At 43.8% G+C, this 21,814-nt stretch overlaps 1 protein-coding gene and 1 long non-coding RNA gene across 5 annotated transcripts in view; one reads left to right on the forward strand and one right to left on the reverse strand.

Annotated features, from left to right (window-relative positions):
• The window catches only part of ADGRG4 (adhesion G protein-coupled receptor G4), a 1,842,483-nt gene that overhangs the window by 1,010,046 nt on the left and 810,623 nt on the right, over positions 1 to 21,814 (forward strand). The gene's annotated exons all lie outside the window — the stretch shown is intronic.
• Positions 4,129 to 21,814, reverse strand: part of LOC144829444 (uncharacterized) — a 104,627-nt gene continuing 86,941 nt past the window's right edge. Inside the window, exons 2-3 of the long non-coding RNA XR_013610670.1 lie at positions 5,330 to 5,695; positions 4,129 to 4,540 (exon numbers count right to left, since the gene is read on the reverse strand). This is a non-coding gene — a long non-coding RNA (uncharacterized LOC144829444). The remainder of the gene's footprint in view (positions 4,541 to 5,329; positions 5,696 to 21,814) is intronic.

The following is a 21,814-nucleotide window of genomic DNA, read 5'->3' on the forward strand; positions in this document are numbered from 1 at the left end:
ACAACCAATATTAGAAATTTAGGGACTCATTAAAAGAAGAAGAAGTCATATAATAATTAGGTATAAACGAAATAAAATCTTAATCATTTTCCTTCTAATTCTAAAATCAGATTAAAAGAAAGAGAGATAAGGACTTAGACAGTTCACCCTGAAATTCCCTTTGATGTCAGTAAATTTACTTAGACATCTATGACCATATAAGGAAAAGGTCCTTCAATGATGGTCTTTATTATAACATGCATGCTTTTTACAAAAATCTAACTGCATTAGTTAAAGGCCTGTTATTAGAAATCAAGCAGTGTAACCGAAGGTTCTGAAGAAAGCCAAATTACCCTTAGGGGCAGTATATTGGCTGAAACATGTCGACCTAAATCAACACCTTGGATAATTATATCCTTAGAGCGTTGAAATATTTTTTAATCTAGCCCCTAATCCTATAGTATTAAAGAATTTTGATTACAATTTGGAGGTTATTTTAGCACACTCACACCTCCTGCCTTCACTTATATTTACTACTCTAAGAACTCCACATACAAATGCGTTGAGTCCACCCATAAGAACCTAGTGTCTGGGTGAGCGCCCAATGGTGCTGCATGCCTCAGGTGGTACCTGTGGGAGAGGTCTCTAATAATATATATATATATATATTTACATTTATATATACACACAAAGAACTACTGTTTCAAAAGGTAACCAACACCGATACAATAAAGAAAATCTGAGAACATTTAATGTGAGCACTAATTTACCAGGGTGCCATGACTTACCGATCTCAGATACATTACACACATGCACCTTAAAAAATGTTTGGTTTCATCTCCCATTGTGTATTGCTGATGGGGATCCACCTGATAATCTTGCGCAGCATGCAAAGGGTATTGAAGCAGGAGGAGGCAATTGCATTGACCTGATGCTTCATGGAGAGATCACTGTCCAGGGAAATGCCGAGGTTGCGGGTGTGGTTGATGGGAGTAGGTGAGGGTCCAAGTTCCGAGGGCCACCATGTGTCGTTCCATGGGGAAATGTTCTTTACAAAGAGGATAACTTCAGTCTTGTCTGTGTTTAGTTTCAAGCATTTGGATGTCATCCAGTTGGCAAAGTTGGTCATGGCATCAGTGAGGAAGAGGATGATTTGGGTGTTTTCTGCCTATGAGATGATGTTAATTCCATGGGCGCGCACGATGATGTCCAATGGGGTCATGTAGGCTCAGGCACAATCCCTGGGGGACTCCGCAGATGATGCTCTTGGGTGATACCGATGTGGTGGAGTCTGGTGATGAAGCTGTGGTGGGATACGGTGTCGAAGGTCACTTAGAGGTCGGGGAGAATCAGGGCTGCTGAGTCGCCGCGGTTGAGGATGGCTCAGATGTTGTTGGTTGTGGCTATCAAGGTGTTCTCTGTGCTGTGGTTGAAGTAGGTGCAAAACAACAGTTGATGGACAGAATGCAAAACAGAAGTAGAAGCACGACTGGGAGGCGTTGAGTGGGTTGTTTCTTTCCAAATGGTCGGTGAGTTGGCGGTTGATGCCTTTCTCCAGGACCTTAGCCGGAAAGGGGAGCAGCAAGATTGGGTTGTAATTCTTGAGCTCGCTGTGCTTGGTGGGGGGCTTCTTCAGGATGGGTGTCCCCTCAGTGGGTTTCCAGGCATCAGGGAACATGGTGGTGGGAATGGAAGAGTTGTGGAGTGAGGTAAGTGTGCTGCTGATTTCCGTCAGTCCCAGTATGAAGATGTAGTGGGGGCAGGGGTCTGTCACTGCTCTGGAGTGAATGAAGGTCATGATCGCTGTGGTAACGGACGCGGTGAGTGGGATCCATTTGGTGAGATGGGTGTGGGAGTGGCCAGTGTGTGTCAGGAGCTGGTTGACTTCGGATGGCTGCTGGTCGAAGTTGCTGTAGATGTTTGCTATCTTGTTGTGGAAGTATTTAACCAGGGAGGCACAGAGGGATTTGAAAGGGCGTATCTAGGTCTCAGTGGCCTAAGGGAATGAGAATTCTCTGACGATGCTGAAGAGTTCTTTTGTGTGAATGGTGCTTGCCTCAAAGCAGATGGTCAGGGCACCTTTTTAGACTTCCTTGAGGTGGTGGTGGTGTTTGTTAATGGTCACTTTAAAGTGGTGAGGTTTCATGAGTTTTTGCTGGAGCGCCATCATCTCTCTAGTTGTTTGCACTCACGTTTGAGGGCTCGTAGTTCAGGGGTGAACCAGCTGGTGTGTTTGCTGGATCTACTGGTCCTGCCCATTTTCATGCGGGTGAATTTCTCGGTGCAGTTGGAGAGCCAGTCGGAGAAGTCTTGGATGGCTATCTCAAGGTTGCTGGAGGTATTGGTTCTGTTGGTGTTGAGGGGTGCTGTCCTTTGAGGCTTGGTCATTCTGTTCCTGCGGTGAGCAGGGTGGGTGGGATTGGTGGGTGTCTTGGTGAGCCTGCAATGGAAAAGTGGTGATGCTGTGGTCTGTCCAGGTGAGTTTGGTGGTATGGCTGAATTTGATTCTGTTGCTGACTGTAAAGATGGGGTCCAGGGTGTGTCCTGCGTGTTGTGTGAAGCTGGTGACCAGTTGCATGAGTCCTATGGTTGGCGGAGATGGAGTAATTGGGGTCGTCATGGCGGTTGTTGAGGTTGCTGAGGAGGATGTCGTTTCTAGAGTCGATTGCCAGGGGGGGTGATGAGTTTTGCGATTATATCACAGAAGCCGGGTCAGGCCCGGGGGTCTGTTGGCACGGGTTCCTCTTATAGTTGAGTTTGCGCCGATTCGGATTTGGAAGTTGAGGTGTACCATAACTGATGAGATGTTGCCTTAGGTAGTGGATGCAGGGACTTATTGTAAATATTTTCCCTAATTTAGCTGTGTACTTATTCATGAGACTGTTACTAGATATAAGGAGTTGAGATGTTTGTGGTACTTAGACCTCTCTTACTAGGGCTGAACAGAGTCCAGGTAATTTTGGTATTGTATACTGCATCATACAAGTTGCCAATAATTCAGCTCATATTCATAAATAAACTAGAGGAAAGTACTTGTCTATACAAAATGTTCTAAATATTGAAGCTTTAATTAGTTTCTGGAACTTGGGGTGCACATTTCGACCCCCAACATCGGAGTCAAATACTTTCAGGCACTGGCCGCCCAGCCATGATTCATTGGGGCATATGTATCAAAAAACTGTTTTGCGATTCTCAAATAGCGCTCTTTATGGAATTGCTATTTGAAAATCGCAAAACGCACTGTAAATAAATAATCGTAAACATTTTGCGATTCGGTAATAATCTCAATCGCTATTACCGAATACCAAAATTGCGATTTCTTAATTGCAAATTTGCTATTAAGAAATCACAATTTTATGAATCCGCTATTCAGGAGCAGAAGGATGACATCACAACCAGGAAGTTCCTGTTCCTGATTTGCCTGAGGCTGTGTCAGAGGCTGGGAGCAGGAGCACACCACTCTGAACTGCAACACCATCCAAAACACAATGGACACACAGATGAAGGAAAAGGAGGCAGCTGGAAGGAAGAGAAAACAGAAATTTTGTGAGAGGGAACAGGAGATCCTCATTGAGGAGATGGTTAAGAGCCATGAAGTGCTTTTTGGCAAGAAATCCCTGCACATCCCAGAGTCTGAAAAGCGCAAAGTCCGGCTGGACATACAGGCTAAGGTGAATGCCATAGGTGCGACACAGTGCTCCATTGGAGACCTATGCAAGAGCTGGTATGACATGCGCTCAAGGTCTAAGGACAAGGTTGGCTCCAGACTTGAGGAGGTGAAGAAAACTGGTGGGGTCTATCCACAGAGCCTGCATCCACACCCCTTGAGGAGTTGGTGCAGTCCACCCTACAGTCTGAGAGCATCAGCAGGGTCAAAGATATCAACAGCTCCGTCACGCCCAACACCAGACAAGGTAAGATGCATGCTAATCCATCCCTGACACATTACCCTCTTAAGAACACACTTAGGAATCCCCAATTTCAGTTAGGATGCAACTCCATGCCACATTTTCCTGCCCACCCAGCAATGCATCATGGGAGATCACACATAACACAGTTGAGCAATAAAACACAGCAATGATTCTGCAGTTGACATAAAATAGTAAAACCAAATATGTTACACAGCATTTAGGTAACCAAAATGCAACCAAGTTTATTCAGTGAACAATGGAAAGCAGGACACACAAAAAGTAGTGCTTTTGTTTTTACAGGTGAGCCTACAACACAGGGTGACAACACAGAAACTAAGGTGGCACAACAGCCACAGGTCCAGGCAGGGGAAGAGGACATAGATCAGACAATACAGCCAACACTTGTGCCAAAAAAATGCTGTCACACTGTGCCTCCACTCCCGGAGTTGGAGGGAGAACCTGAAGGCACACAGGATGAAGTACATCCACAGCAAGAAGAGCAGGCATGGCAGGAACATGATCAGCCCCCTATGCACCGTAGGGACGACAGTTGCAGGAGACACAGGCCCAGGGCACAAACCAGCACAGTGGTAGGATATATTCCTTCCGTATTCTCATTCCTGAAAGGTTCAATGGTCAAGGTCCAGCATCTGCAAGCCAAAAGCATGTGATCAATAAACAGGCAGCTGGTGTCTGTCAACCATAATATCACATACATGCAGGAGGGCATTAGAGAGCTCAATCAAACAGTTGCAGAGGGCAATAAGGCCTGTGCAGACAGCATTACTGAAATTATTGGAGCAATCAAAGAGCTCTGTGCTACAATGCAAAGGGACCATGCATCCAGATGCCGAGAGAAACGTCAGTGCACCCGTCTGGATGTATACAGTAAGGCGGTCAACCGTTTGTGCAATGCCACATCTGTACTGTCAAGACGCACTAGGTGATGCAGAACGAAATGGAACACTGCAGCCAGATTGTTGTAAAAGGTCTGGTGCGGGTCACATATGCAGTTGACCAGCTGCAAACAGCAAATATAGGTGGCACAGGTCTCCTGGGGGCAGGGGACAGTGAGGAGGTCTCCAGTCACAGCAACATCATCCAACCAATGACAGAACCCAGACGGCGTGATGTGAGGCATGGTACTCCATCAGACGCCTCATCAAAGGGAGGTCAGTCAGCACACTGAGCGTGCAACTGCAGGACATGGATGGAAGAAATAGAGTTGCCACAGCTGGATGCTAATGGGTGAAGTAACCCATGGCATATGTACATTTGTAATTCCATTACCCATGTCCTGTGTACATGACATGCACAACAGCAAGTGCCACACGTAACGTGTTTTCGTGGGCTGTGTGAATGCAATTTACCTGACACTAAGGTACATTAAAACACAGTCAATCTCAAATCATTATTGGCTTTGTGTCATCATTACTCACCTAGAAACAGTTGTGAGTTATTTCTGCATGTCTGTGTCAGCCATCAGCTGCCCCTACAGCACCTGCTTCTCTGCGACGTGGACCTGGTACCTCATCCTCATCTGATTCTGTGAGTTCCACTGGTATACCTTTTCTTGTCGCAATGTTGTGCAGCATGGCACAGGTAGCAGCAGCAGGTCCTTGGCCCATATTGTAGTGCTCCTCAGCTCTTGTGCAGGCAGCGGAACCTGCTCTTCAGTATACCAAATGTGCGCTTGACTACACAGCGTGCTGACTTGTGTGTACGATTGCATCTTCGCTCACTTGGATTAGCCAGATTGAGGTACGGTGTGAGGATGAATGCATGCACAGCATATGCACTGTCACCTACAGGTTGAAAGACATATGGTTAATCACTGTCCTATCACTGCAGCTCTAATTTTTACATCAGGTATCCCTCACCAAATTCACCCCCAGTGAGACGTGTGTATATTCCACTGTGTCTAAAAATTGAGGAATCATGTGTACTGCCAGGATATTTTGCAACTATATCAGTTATGTGTTTAGCGTTGCAAATTACCTGTGTGTTTAGTGAATGGAATGATTTCAGGTTCCAGAATACATACTCATTGTCTGAGGAGGGTGAAAGGCCTACAGGTATCCCATCTATGCAACCAATGACATGGGGAAACTGGGCAATCTGGTAGAAGTCCAGTTTGATCTGCTGCAATGCATGTTGTGTATTGGGGAATATGAAGTGATGGTGTATCCTCTGGACCATTGCATACAAGAATGCATGGAAGAAGCATTACAGGCAACTCTGGGACACCCCTCCTGCTGTAGCTATCATCCCCTGAAAGCTCCCTGATGCCAGTAAGTGCAGTGAGAGATAGTTTGGGTCCCGCGGGTTGGGTGTTCAAGCATAGGTTTTAGCTCAGCAATCAAGTCTAGTATGCTAGCTGTGTCCAGCCTATACTTCTCATGTATCTCTTCCACTGTCTGCTGGAACAGAGTGATGCGCACTATGAAGACCCGTTCCTGTCTCCTCCTTCTCTGTGCTGCTGCTTGAATCCGCATCCTTCTTGCTATGACATACAGCTCTGCCATTGTTGAAGTCCCTGGGGCATTCTGGGACTGTTTAAACAAGTTGCACCTGGTTAACACCTGGCTTGAGTTGGTGGTAATTTCCAGGTACAAAATTCTACCTATTCACAATTTGTGAATGTTTGATACATTGGTTAACAAACTCGCAATTTGCAACATTCTATTTTGCGAATTTGCAGATTGTGGCACGGTAATTGCGAATTCGCAATTGATTTTTCGCAAAACTGTGGCTCGCAAAATTGGTATCTCTATTTTGCAATGTTGATCACTGATATACATTGGAGATGGCAATTTTGCGATCGCAAACAATGTTTTTTGCGATTCCCTACGTTTGCGAACTCAAAATTGCTGAATACATATGGCCTATTGTTCTATCCAACTCATACTGTTACCCGAGAGATTTTGTCCTGATGTTAGTTGTAGGAAATCATTGTTCTATGTTGTTTATCTTTTATGTGTACATGATTACTTTCAGACCATTGTATTAACCCCTTAAGTGTGCCTGTCAGCCACGGCCGTCGTGAGCACTACCTCGGTAGTGCTGCGCACGTCTGTTGGCTGACATGGCCCCGCCACGCAATTGAACACCCGCACCGCGGTGGAATTGCCACTGCGGTAAACGGGTTAAACTGGTGAGACACCAGGTACTGTGAAACTGTGTACATTGTGATGTGACTTGACGGTCGGTTACTGTGACGTCTACTCTACCTTCTCTGTCTGGATCAAGTTTAATAACTGGTTCTCACCACCAAGTCTAGCTCTCCTTTGGATTCCTGCCCTTCCAAATTTTGGATCCTTGCCCTCCCAAAATGTTGCAGCTCATTCCTGACTGTGGGGCCTCTCATCTTACAACTATTTCAATGCTATGTTTAGGACGGGTGTATTCCCCAATGTTTGGAAATCTGCAGCTATTCTTCTGCTGCTTAAGAAATCTACCCTGAATATATAAGTTCCGAACAGCTATAGACCAATCATAAGGCTGCTGTTTCCAGATAAGCTGATTGAGAAGGAAATTAACTCTTAGCTATCAGCTTTTTTGGATAATTATCATCTGTTGGATGATTCCCAATTTGGATTCTGCTAAGGGCACTCTACGGAATCAGCCCATATTGTGGCCACTGACATGATGAGGGCTATAGTTGACAGAGGGGGCAATGCAGCCCTTATTTTATACAACCTAACCGTGGCATTAGACACGGTCAACCATGATCTTCTGATTGAGCAGATGGAAGGCTTGGGAATTGGTGGAGTTGCTTTGTCTCTATTTAGATTCTTCTTGACTGAGAGAGTCCAAACAGTGTCTCTGTGACAATTTACTTCCCAATCCTTTTCTTTACTGTGCAGTGTTCCCCAGTGTTCATCGTTAAGTCCATCCCTCTTCATCATTCATGTAAAAGCACTAGTGGCTCTGGTGTGAAATCTTTTGGGTTGTCATTAATACCATATGCTGACGACACACAGATCATTGTCTGTCTTTCTAGGAAAGGCCAAGGTATGAATGAGATATTCCGTAATTTTATGAGGAAGGTAAGTTTATGGATGTATAACAACTACCTCATGTTGAACTACTCAAAAACAGAGTTTTTTTTATTTGGAAACAACATCTATTTCGGGAAACCCCTCATGATGGCCAGATAAAATAGGCCTGTTTCAAGTATCAGTAAATTAAGAGAACTATCTGGGAGCACTGATCGACGATAGGCTGACGTATAAGGATCAAGTAAATAAGGTTATTTCTACCTCCTTTTTTTGCTCTGTGTGATCAGGAAATTGGCTCAGTTTCTTCCTTCTAATCTGTTGAAAACAGTTGTTTTGGCCCATTTACTTTCCAGATGGGACTATTGCAATGGATTGTATCTAAATCTGCCAAAAGCTCCCCTGAAAAAACGTCTGATTCTTCAAAACTCAGCTCCTAGGATGTTGATGAAAATCCCAAGAGTCCATTCTGCCTTGCAAGCCTTAGTGAGTCTACAATGGCTCTCTGTTCACAAGAGGATAATATTCAAAGCTCTTTGTGTTACTTACAAAGAGCTTCAGGGACCAGGTCCAGCTCTTTTAAGAGAAAAATGCTGAAATTATGTCCCAGAGAGTACTATTTGTTCCACCTCAGCTAGAAATTTGGTGATGCTATCTAATAAAGTTTTCTCTTGAGGAGGCAGGAGCTTTGTGGTTGGTACCACTCCGAACTGGAACTTGCTTCCTTTGGAAATTAAAAAGGCTTCCTCCCTTCTGAGCTTCTATAATATCTAAAAACTTGGTTCTTCAATAAATAATAGCTGTGGTCTTTTTATTACCTTGATACTTAGAGCCAAGACTCCTCAGGGTATTTGGTTGCGCTTTATAAAAACTCAAATCTCGCATGGCTGGATACTTTTCTGGTGCCCCATGAATTACCATGGGCTTTTCTTCATAATCATTGAGATGATACACCTGCATGTCTAAGAGAACATGTGTTAATGCCTACTGCATTCAGATAGGTGGCTGTATTAAGATGCAGGCAATAGGAGCCCCCTGAGTGGCAATCTTTTTCAAGCTAAGGAATGAGAGGATAATCCTTAGGGGCCCATAACTACTCCACAGGAGTACTTTGTTCTTTTAGGAGAGATCTTGTACTCCTGGTGGACAGAAAGTGTGAAAGAATCCCCTGAGCTCTGCAGCTGCAAAAGCTGCGAGGGGAAAATACTCTTAGCACATAGTTTAATTTTACTTCCACGCTATTCTTGTGTCCAATTCAATTTTTTCAAGGCATAATGTTGGATAACGTGCAATTGTGTTTTTTCTACAAGTACACATCATACATGTTTCACATTGCTGACTTGTTTTTGCTGAGCAAATTTTGCTCAACTTGGAATCTGATGTTAGGAATCTGATGTTAGGACAAACATCATTTGCACCCGATTTCAGAAAAAAATCAGGACTCAGAATGAAACCTGTGTAAGAATACTGAGCTAATTAGTTGTTTTGATCCTAGGTCATATAACTCAGTTCAGCCAGTAGGAGTACAGAAGGTGTTAACATGGTGTAATTACCAACATAGCAAGACCTTGTCTCTTTTCACTCTACAATTCCAATATCTTTCCCGCTTGTGCGCATGTCTGGGTAAATTTGTTATATCGAACCCGGATCTGCTCACTGTGAGAAACTAGGCTTTTTTAAGCATCCCTCCACTTTTTGACCTTGTTACTAGATAATGGTTTTCTGATTGTACCCTGGACTCTGCTAACCAGACCCAGTGCCTGTGCTTTGATTGAAAGTACATCAAAATTTGGTGTAATTACAATCTGTACTGACAACATACCTGTAAGTCCCTAGTATATGGTAGGGCATTTAGGTCTAGAGGCCCAGTAGATTTATTGCACTTAAGTCTGCACTGCTGTATTGCCTGCTGTAATTTTCAAAGGCAGCACTGATTTGCAGGCTGCTTTTAAAAGTAAATGATATGCAAATTCGACTTTGGAATTAAAGGTACTACCAAAGCCCCAAACTACCTTATCTTTACTTTTAAGTCACCCCTGAGGTCTCCCCTTGGTGCCCCAGGGGTAGGGCATCTTGTAACTAAAAGCAGGGACAAAATAAAATATGTTTTGTAAGTCCTTGTAAGGGAATAAGTGCCAAATTTGTTTTTCCCCATTGTAGCATATTGGCTCCATAGGCTTACATGGAAGTACTTTAATAAAGTATAACTAGTGGTAGGAGTGACCTAAAATAATATTTCAAAGACTTAAAATGATAGAATAAATCCAAACAGCTTGACATGGTTGGATTTATTGTAACTATCAGAGAAAATAAGTTGTAGAAGTTGCTTTTCTGATGTCAAGCCTTCCAGTAGCCTCTCCTGATTGGAATACCTTTGGCAGGCTAAGCCAGACTGCTCTGATGAAGTGTGAAGTGGCCTGCATAGAGAAAAAGGACATCTGGTAGGAGGAGATCTGCAGAGCGAAAGGCAGGATGGGGTTGAGTAGGCAAACTGGTCTTCAAAGAGGGCCTGACAGTTCGGACAGGACACAGGCTCACCCCAACATCCTGCACCCCCAGCCAGACAGGAGCCACAGTAACTGAATTAGCAGAAGGGTTGGAAGGAGAGTGTTAGGGAAAACTAGCCACACTATTAGGTTTGCCTAGCCAGATCTTAACCTCCAGGAGAGAGTTTCTCCATTTTGAATTGTAAAGGAATAGTGCTTTCTGGGAGAAGAATATGCAACACTTTGGAGAAGGTGGTCATACTTGAGGGTGGCATCCTGCCCCCCCATAGTCAGGGGTCTCTTCTGCTTGTTACACAAGAATATTGGATAAATATGGGAGAACGTCCCAGCAGCTCAGATCTCTGTCTGAAACAATAAGAAGAGAATGACTGCCCTGCTGGAACCCTGGACTGCGCCAAGGGGATTGCACTCTGAATGAGTGCACCTGCTGTACAATAAGGAACTACAGCCCTAAGGACTTTGTCTTGCTTTGACAAGTGAAGGAGTGGACTCCCAGAAAGCAACAGGTTAAAGAAGCTGCATGCATCATCCCCAGCAAGAAGAAACCATCTGGCCACCTTGCGCTGGACTTGATAGGATTGGCCGAGTGCATTGTGGGAGATGTAGTCCCAACATCCCATAGAGCAACTCAGAGCTTCTGAAACCTTGAATTGGTGTTGTGGACACTTTGGAACCTCAAAAGAACCTTCTGGAAGAAGTCCTAGAAGTTTGGAGTACTTTGAAGAATTTTTGCTAAAAAGTTCCAGAAGTTGACCGAACTTTCGGTGAGAGTCAAGACCGCAGACATTGAACCGTGGCCTGGACTAGATTTCAGGTTCGTCCCTCTGAAAGCTCCAAAGCTCAAGACTTCCAGGATTTCATCAAGGCCTTGCGCTGAGCTAAGCCACCAACATTGACTCGAAACTCGGCTTGCAGAGGATCCTTGCTATTCGTTGACAGAAAAATCTCCCTATAAGTGAATAAGTCACAAGGTAAAAACTTGACAGGAGTCCTCCACTCATTGTATCTGTTCTGCGCTCCATTTGCGTCTGCCAGAAACTTTGACTTTGTCTCGTCCTATTGTGACCAGATGTCCCAAATTTGCACTTTCTGTTTTAGGCACTGGAAAGTATTTAATCTTTACAAATTCATATCTACGGTGCCCTACATTGGATGTTTGTCGCTTTGGTGTCATGTTAATCATACAAATATTTGCTATTTTTATAAATTGGTGTTGAATTTTGTATTTTGTGGTGCTTCTTATTTATTTAATGGATTGGTGTTTTTAAATGCTCAAAATACTTGTCTCCTAAGTTAAGCCTGCCTGCTTGTAGCCGGCTACCAAGGGTAGAGCAAGGTAATAATTTATTGAGACCTTGGCTGGACCTTATACTGTGATGGTGGCCTCATAACTAGCGTTAGGCCCCTATCTACACCTACTAATAAACCCCACAGGTGGTGTGGGTAGATATTCCTCGCACCCACTGGTCTGAATAGTCAGGTTAGTGCATGCACGCTTATGACAGTGTCTGCAAAGAGATGATTTAAGATAGAGCAGAAATGTATTGATATGAAATATAATAACAAAATATAGAGTGATCAGCCGTGTCAAAGCTGCAGGCAGATGAATAAGTAGAAGAATATAAGCATTTTTTAAAACATACCTAGGTGACATCGTTGTATAACACAAGAACAAACCTGAATCAGTGCCAAAATGGACATGATTGAAGTAATAAAAAGACAGCATGGACATAGTGACCAGAGATGAGCTTGGATTAAACACGACAATAAAGTACTTGAGATAGAAAGAGGAAAAGAGAAATAGGATGACAGTTTTGAAAAAGAAAAGCATCAGCAATGACTTCCTGAGTAAATGTAGCACAGAAGCACATTTTTAGAAAGACAAGCAGACTACAGTAAGCAGGGAACTGTTTGTCAGAGATATCAGATGGGTCAGACAAATAGGAGGGAGATGATTGTATAGAGATGGGTGGAAGGAACTGAACCATAAAGTAACAAGCAGATTTGAAGTGAAGACATAAGACAAAAAGATGAGACAGAAGGAAGTTAGGGAAAATGAGAATAGCATGTTGAGACAAATGGGCAAGAGGTATACAACAAGTAGCAGAGCATAGGATCTTTTAAGAGAAGTGAAGAATTCAATTAAACCGGAAATGACGGTAAGAAAGAGTTAAATTCTTCAAGACACTGTATACTTTCCACCATCTTTTAGCAGGAGGAGCCCGATCTGCCCTTTGATGCAACTACACACTTTTGCAAACAATTTGCCAGAGAACAATGCTGTTTTTATGCAAACTTCATGTTTATGTAGGGAACGCCATGACTGCCCAGTTGTGTTTTTCCAGTAGTGTTGTTTATATCATGCAGTGGCATATGCAACCATGTAACAACAGTCATGTGTGAAAAGTATGACAGCATTGACATCCCAAGATACCTTGAGATAAAGCAATTCAACTTATAGTGCGGTGCATTAGGGACTGCAATTGTACCCTAATGAGCTGATTAGGATTACACAACCACATATAGGCAACTAGTCTGAATCTAAAGAAAAAAGGAAGTCCTGGAAAAATCCAAAGATTTTGGAGTAGACGTCTCACCCACTTAATTGTGGCGTGCTTCATAACCGACACCGATCCACACCCTGGTAGGGTGGTATCACCATGGTCGACTCAACCAACATTATTGGAGTTCCTATATAAATCATTACAAGAAAACGTAAGCTGTCACAGCACACCCATCACAATGTTTGTCAATCCAAAAATAGTATTGGATAGGTACTAAACACAATCTAGAGTCCAATCTATTTCAAAACACATAAGGAAAATCAAATCAGGCGGATAATATGTAGAGCATAAAGACAGTCCCAAAAAACGTCAATAGTTGATAGTTCCTTGTCTTTTATTGATTTCTTAAAGATTCCCAGCACAAGATTTAGCCGACATGTGTTTCGTCTGTACTCAGACTTTATCAAGGCAAAATGGGAAAAACGAAGCAGTGTGATCCAATGTAGAAATGTCCAATAAATGCGTCCGGTTGCATGTAACGAAGCTCAATAAATGTCATATGGTGTACCCGATTTTCCCGAGGTGAAACCTATGAGACGACACTCTCGGCAATAATGTATCCTGGCCTTCCCAATTGTAAACAGTGCACTGTCATCCAGTGAATACTATGTTATGAACTTCAAAAACAATGGAAATTCTTATGTGTAAGGACCGTATTTCATCAACAGGTGAGCAGAAATAACGGGGCAAACCCTGGTAAGTTCGCGTCCCTATATTCAAATGTGTTTCCACAGCAAGTATGTCCGCTCGCAAGGCTCACTTGACGATGAAATACGGTCCTTACACATAAGAATCTCCATTGTTTTTGAAGTTCATAACACAGTACTGACTGGATGACACCTCAATAGCGCACTGAAAATATAAAATGCACATTGCAACAAAAGCCCGGCAATGACGAAACATTTTTAGGACTGATTTTAAAAATGACATTTAAGAAGTGGAATTGCTGTCTTTGAGGTTGGCTGAGCTATTGGTTACAAGCTTCAGAATGGATTTTGCTTTCTTAATTGTAGTCTATAAACAACACTTGCTGTTTTATTTGTTTTGAGTGGGTGGTGCTGCTGTAAAGTAAATCAGCGTACATGCCACTAGTGAGAAAAAGGTCTACAGCCCCCTAAGTCTGCTAGTACCTCATAAATGGGTTCATTTATGTAACGTTTTGATGTGCTGTGTGTTTGGGTCTTTGTATGTGTTCATGGTTACTGGGTATTGAATGTATTTAATGTCCTTCAAGGTTCTTGCATACAGCACACTATAGTGGTCCCATGCCAGTTATCCTATTCCTGGAGCAGCTCCTGGGGTGCACCTTTGATACCCTGTTGCAATTTCACCTTTTCTGGTATTTTTATTTGATATTATTATATTTAATTTTGTGTGAACTCTGCCGAATAGCTCATGGAGAGCTAAACAAGAATTCTTATACAAAAAAGTAAAGCATCAACAATACAGTGAAGATGTAAATTTTAAAAAACGAATCGAATCACATAACTGTCCTCGGAGCCCCAACACCCTGGCATACTACAAGTCAAATAAAGGAATGGTTCTATTTGTGAAATCTAACAAGAGGCCAGGTGTTGGAAGTGACCCTTTTTGCAGGGTTATCCCCAAACTTTTTTGCTTCTTCCACCTATTTTTTTCCTGACCTGTTGTTGGTGGCTATAGGACTCTGGACACTTTACCACTGCTGATCAGCGCTAAAGTGCATATGCTCCCTGTGTAAATTTCTATTTGTATAGGTTCTCCTTGATTGGCATATTGTTTTACCAGTAGGTCCCTAGTAAAGTGCACTGAGTGTACCAGGGTTGGTAAATCAAATGATACTAGTGGGCTTACAGCATTGATTGTGCCACCCACATGAGTAGCCTTGAAAAGATGTCTCAAGCCTGCCACCGCTGTGCCTGCGCGCAGTTTGTTAACTACCATGTTGACTTAGCAAGTGCACCCACTTGCCAGGCCCTAACCTTCCCTTTTCTTAAATAAAGGGCCCCCCTATGGTAGGCCCAAGGTACCCCTATGGGCAGGGTGCAGTGCATGTGAAAGGTAGGACATGTACTGTTGTGTGTAACATGTCCTGATAGTGAAATACTGCCAATTTTGTTTTTCCTTATTGAAAGGCTATCTTGCCCCGTAGGACGGAATGGGGAATGCTTTGTAACAGTTTACAAGCTTATCTTTCCATAGGGATAAGATGGCTATCCTCGTTATCATGCAGGGACGCTAATGCCGTGACGAATTTCTGGATGCCTCTTACAATTAGAAAGGTGTCACATAAAATCTTGGAAGTACCTTCAAATTAACCGCTACTTTGATTATAGCGATAGGAGATAAACTACGTAAATCAGCAGTACTCACAATACAGTTACAGACTCGACATCGTTATTACTTTTCAGTGGACTGGGATTTCCTTAAGTATGTGTCATTGCTAATCCTGCAAATGACATTTGGGATTAGAAAACATTACTTGTATGATCTTCTACATACTGGGTCTCTATGGGCTTCTTTTGAAGTTTTGAATTTATGCCCTGACGAAGTTACGTATTGTAACGAAACGCGTTGGCTGTTTTACTTGGTATAATTACCGAAATAAAGAAGAGAACCTTTTGAATAATAACATTGCATCCTTGATCCTTTTGAGTGCGCCTCCTACCTTTCGTTTATTGTCTAGTGTTCTGATTTGTGCCCTAGGACAACAGGCACTTGGAGTGTGCAGCACCACAAGTATAAATTTGATAAATAATTTTGTTTTGGTTGTGCTTAACCTTGGTCAGGTTGTCCTGCTCTTCATGTTCTATTTGACTTAGCAAGTGCACCCACTTGCCAGGCCCTAACCTTCCCTTTTCTTAAATAAAGGGCTCCCCTATGGTAGGCCCAAGGTACCCCCCTGGGCAGGGTGCAGTGCATGTGAAAGGTAGGACATGTACTGTTGTGTGTAACATGTCCTGATAGTGAAATACTGCCAATTTTGTTTTTCCTTATTGAAAGGCTATCTTGCCCCGTAGAATGGAATGGGGAATGCTTTGTAACAGTTTACAAGCTTATCTTTCCATAGGAATAAGATGGAAAAATGGAGTTTAGTATCCCTGAACTCAGAATTTAATAACACATATTTTATTGATGATGGTTTTTAAATTGTGTGTTTGAAAATACCACTTTTTAGAAAGTGGCTATTTTCTTGTTCAACCTTCATGTGTGCCTCTGCCTGGTGGTGGATTGACTGTCTGGTTTTGGGGTGACAGGGGCTGGGGAGGTGCAGTGGCACCAGGAGTCTGGTTGAGTCAGCACTAGGCTGAATAGGCCTAATCTGCATTTGGAGTGGTGTGCGGAGTAGCACCTGGACCTGAATAGGGCTGTGCCTGCCTTCCACAATGCTGGCTCTGCCCCCCCCGTGGTGTGTCTGGAGCCAAGGCTCACACTGACAATGGATGTTGTTGTGCGCTTGCAGCGTGCCCCCAAGAACTGGTCTGAACTGGGATCAGATCCCCTTGCAGAAAGAGAACAAAGACATTTTGGGGTCTTGGTATAAGACCCAAAACCCCATACTTTAAATCATTCCTGGAATTCAAGAGGTACGTTTGCAAGGAGAAGAACTGAAGAGACTGAGAAGAAGTACTGCCCTTGCTGTGTGTCTGGGGTTGGCCTGTAGTTGATTTTTCTGCCAAGGAGATGAGAAGGACTTTGCTGTGTGCTGTGTCCCCTGTTTGAAGGAGATCCCCAAGGTCCTGAAGTGTGCTGACCTCCTGTTCTGAAGTCTCAGGGACACAAAAGACTTCCTGCAAATCTGCTGGGGCTTCTGGACTCTGCCATCTTTGAGTCCTACCCTTGCCTGAGGTGCCTCCTTCCAGGTATAGGACCTCAGAGGTGGGTTTTGCAGCTTATCTCTGCAAGAACCGGTGTGGAGCATCGCAAAACTGTGCAAATTCTCCCGGAACCAAAGCCGGGCGTCTCGAAGTCTCACTGTGCAGCCCCCAGCACCGATACCGGACAGCGCGAAGCCTCATAAAGCGACGCATCACCTCCAGTGTGCCACGCATTGTACCTGTGCACCAAGTTTTTCCACGCATCACACACAGACCAGAACCGTCTTGGATTTCGATGCCTCACTTCCCCCTACAGTCCGAATTCAACGCATCACTTCTCCTGTGTGCAGCAGAACTGTCGCCTCACCTCCCCAAGGACTCAGGTACTGATACATCGCTGTGTTTTCCAACGCTTTCTTTCCCTGCGGCTCTTAGGCCTGTGAATTTTGATGCATTTTCAGGTACTTTGTGTAAAAGTCACGCATCCATGGTTTTCTATGGTACGAGTTCTTTAAACCTTTTGAAAATCATATTTTTAACTGTGTATGTTGGATTTTTGTCGTTTTGGTCTTGTTAAGTTTAGATAAAGATATTTTATTTTTCTAAACTGGTGTGGTGTTCATTTGTGGTGTTTTCACCATGTTACTGTGAGTGTTGGTACAAATACTATACACATTGCCTTTGAGATTATCCTGTCTGCTCGTGCCAAGCTACAGAGGGGGCGAGCAGGGATTATCTAAAGAGTGTGTTCCCCTTACCCTGACTAGAAGCAAGGGTCCCTATTTGGATGAAGGTACCTACCTCTGCCAAATAGTGACCCCCATTTCTAACACCAGGTGAAGAAGAAGTGGAGGGGTAATGTAGGGTAATTGCAGGACAGATGCTGGAAAACCCTGAGTTTGTTTTTTAGGTCTCGCCTATCCCACTCTGCAAGGAATGGATAGGGGAGAAATATAGTAGGCAAAATAAGCTTTCAAACCATCGGCGGATTTCAAACAGTTCACGTGAACACGTGAACACAAGCACCCGCTTTACCCCCACAGGCTTTTTTTTTACCATTTGCTCCCGAGCTGCCTACCTCTGAGAGCTTCACTTGAAAGTGATCCACTCCCCGCCCACTGCTTCATTCTCCTCCCCCCACAGCAATCTCTCAGTGCTTACTGTAATGTACCTTACTGTTTGTAGTAGGACTATCACTGCTGCCTGGCATTTCCTGTATTATATTCCTACAGCAAAACAGGGCGCTTGCGTGCCCAATCACTGGCACTTCAAAGCCCCGTTTTATAAGGTGTGTTTAGAAGATCATAGAGAAAACCGGTGAGGAAAACAAACGTTGCGTGCAGGAAACACTACTTTCCAAAAACAGTAGTTTGCACCGGCAGTCAGCCAACGCCTTGCCAGGCACCTTTTAAATGTTAGTACCTTACTGTTTGTAGTCGGACGATCACTGCTGCCCGGCATTTCCTGTATTATATTCCTACAGCAAAACAGGACGCTTGCGTGCCCAATCACTGGGACTTCAAAGCCCCGTTTTATAAGGCGTGCAGGAAACACTACTTTCTAAAAACAGTAGTTTGCACCGGCAGTCAGCCGACGCCTTGCCAGGCACCTTTTAAATGTTAACGCAAAGTAGCATTCACACTGTGTAATAAGCAGGTCTGTCTGATGAGAGGAACAAAGCAAGGCGCAAATAACAAGCCTGGAGACGGAGTGTGCTCGTTCTGCACCGCACGGGGAAATCAAAGGCTTAATGAAAATACGTGGATTGTGGGAACTAATTAATGCTCTCCAGCACCTCCTTGTCCAGACCAGAATAATATACACAACAAGTACATTTAAGGAACTTATAAAGCATCGTACTTTGCGGTGCCCTTTGGGTACCTTATCTGGTTGTGCACGGTGTACAACAGCACTCCTCTCTCCACCCACCGCACTGGCTAGCCTCCTCCCCCGGGCACACTTCACCTGCCCTCCTCCCTGGTTTGCTTTCCATGACTCGCCCGTCTCCCAGCACGGCTCTCCCTTTTATCGCAAGCCTTTCCCCCATCACTTCAGCACTACCTCCCCGCACCCTTTTTCATCTGCCAGCACTGGATCCCTCTGCCCCTCAACGCTGGTTCTCAATCTCACCCCTCTTGCTCCTCAGCCCTCACTACCTCTCCCCCTCCCCGGACGCACTCTCCATTCTCTGCCCACAGCCAGCTGTAACTCTGAACCCGACTCCGCCGTCGCTCTCTCTCCCGCCTATCTCTCACTCTCCCGCCTATCTCTCACTCTCCCCGGCACCGACTTCAATCTCCCTTTCCCCTCCACCACTGACCCCCCCTCCTCCCTTGAGCACGGGATCAGACTGTAGTCTCCCCTTTGTCCGGTAATGGTATTGACTAACATTAACTTCTGTGTTTGGGGTGGGGGGTTGTGCTGTAAAACTCGGGACTCTCCCGCCCAAACCGGACACGCTGGCATGTATGCATATATCAGAAGTGTAGAGAAGACAACCCGCAGCGATTCCAGCGGCAGCCCCGGTGTAAATTAAGGCATCGATGGCTACTTGAAAAGCAAAGCTCTGTCTCAATCTCCTTTCCCAAAGTAGTCTCACGGGAGATGTGCCGTTTCATTTGACCTATTAAGCACTACACTGCACCCTCTACAAGAGAATTAGCCAACGCAGCTCCAGGAAAACTGGGTTTCAGGCTAACGGTAACCATTATTATTTAGATGGTTCCTATACTCATTGTTGTTCTTATAATTCCGTGACTATTTTTAGAATCTTGTACAGATCTCTCTTTCTGGATCTATGTTGGACACCCCTGTACTAAACTCTTTGAATTCAGGTGACATACAGCAAATCGGCGGCCTCGTCCTGATCTGGGTGATCTCAGCAGCAAAGGAGAGAGAGCCTGACCATAACAAAGGGCGCTGCTGATTGTTTTAATGTCTTTGCAGCATGGATGCCGCCTGCTGTAGCAGGAGCGCCACGCTGGCAGGTGAAGCCTGCTGTGATTTCCAGTGGGTTCAGTGCAAAGCCGTACATGCCCTGGAATGAAAGGAATCTGACCATATGTTGACGTCCTAGCATCCCCCCCATGTAGCTTTGTTTGTTGTGCTTTGGGCAGAGGTGTGCGGCTGACCATTGAGATTGAAAGATATACCGGTGCCAGCGTAAAGTGGTGGAAACCCAAAACATACCATTATCTTATATGAAGCAAATGTAGGATCATGGCTCCCTTAACTTTGGAGATAATTATTAGCCGGCAGGCGGATTCCTACACAATTCATTAATCTGGCAGACTTGTGTGGATGCAAAGTTTGTCACCTTTATTAACCATTCCTGACACAAGGACCATTTTACGCATCAACCAAGTTAAGCTAGACAAGCACATTTGTGTTTTGTTATGTTAGAACCCCTGCATCACTCAGCGCAACCCCTGCATCACTCAGCGCAACCCCTGCATCACTCAGCGCAACCCCAGCACCACTTAGCGCAACCCCTCCATCACTCAGCGCAACCCCTGCATCACTCAGTGCAACCCCTGCATCACTCAGCGCAACCCCTGCATCACTCAGCGCAACACCTGCATCACTCAGCGCAACACCTGCATCACTCAGTGCAACCCCAGCATCACTCAGCGCAACCCCAGCATCACTCAGCACAACCCCTGCATCACTCAGCGCAACCCCTGCATCACTCAGCGCAACCCCAGCGTCACTGGTTCAAATATATTCTCTAAATGTTTCAAGCTTTATTACAAATGTCACAAAAAGATGTTAATATTTCACTTCTGTTCTTGGATTTTCATCACAATAAAATACACTGAACATAATCTTCACAAAAGGTATTTACAAATGTTTAAGCTATTGCCATTATAAATTAGAATCACTTTTATTTAAGTATTAATTATTGTTTTAAATTAAAAGCCATTGTTATTTGTAATATCAATACATCTAAGTCACGTAAATACAAAACATGTTGCATTACAAATGCTGTAGGTGTCACATTTGCGAAAGTTATAACTATTGGCATTGTAAATGACAAAACTATTAATTTAGCTATTTTCAAAACCAACACATATAAAAAAAATTGTCATTTACAAGACCAATAGCTCAAACTTTCATAATGCGAGACCTATTGCATTGCAAATGCTTGTTGTACATAGTGAGAATATCAAAACGTGGTGTCCTATAGCAGATGGCTCTGGGGTTTGGGATTGCTAGCCCCAAGTCAGCACAATGCCACATAAAACAGGATGACTAGCAAACCTGTGTTTTTGTACTTGGATTAACCTATGATCCAGAATGTTACCTAGGAGGAGAATATAGCAAATAAACACTTTCAAGACACTTTTAACATGTCTGTTGCAAAGTGGAACACTATGCTAAAACAGTTTCCATTGATTTAAGGCTGAAAAATAATTATTAAAAGCAAAATAAAGAGCTGCAATAATGCTGAAAAATTGCCACTTTTGTGTTGCAAAATTATCAAATCGATGTGGCAATATCCTGAGGTCTCTGCTTCTTTACTTAAAAAAAACCTATCATTGGGTAGTTCAGGAGTAATGCATAGCTGATGGGAGGCACTCTACCACAGGAGGGTTAAAACCAAAATTGTTGTGTGATTTTACTTTTTACGTTTCAATGTCTAACTTACTTTAAAACTAATTTCGAATAGTCTCTTCATGCCACACACTACCTTCTCTGGCTTTTGAGCCATCTTGAGGATGATAGAGTGGTATTGAGAAATCATCTGTATTTGAATCTGTAATGGATCACAGGTACTCCTCTTTGTGTAGCTATGTTGTGCAATATAGCACAAGTTGCTACTGTCATGCAGCTTGTATTAGGTCTGTACTGCAGTGCTCCACCACTTTTATGATGGCAGCTGAAACAAAATTTCACCAAGCAGAAAGTTCTTTCATCAACACTACATGTGCATTTATTGGCAACATGGCAGCAGCGCTCACTTGGTGTTGCAGAGTTCAGACATAGGGTTAAAATCCAGGAGCACATAGCAGAAGCACGGTCTCCTAGAACGCTAAAGTTAAAAAAGTAGTACAAATT

This window comes from Lissotriton helveticus, chromosome 4_1 (assembly GCF_964261635.1).
Source record: "Lissotriton helveticus chromosome 4_1, aLisHel1.1, whole genome shotgun sequence".
NCBI lineage: Eukaryota > Metazoa > Chordata > Amphibia > Caudata > Salamandridae > Lissotriton > Lissotriton helveticus.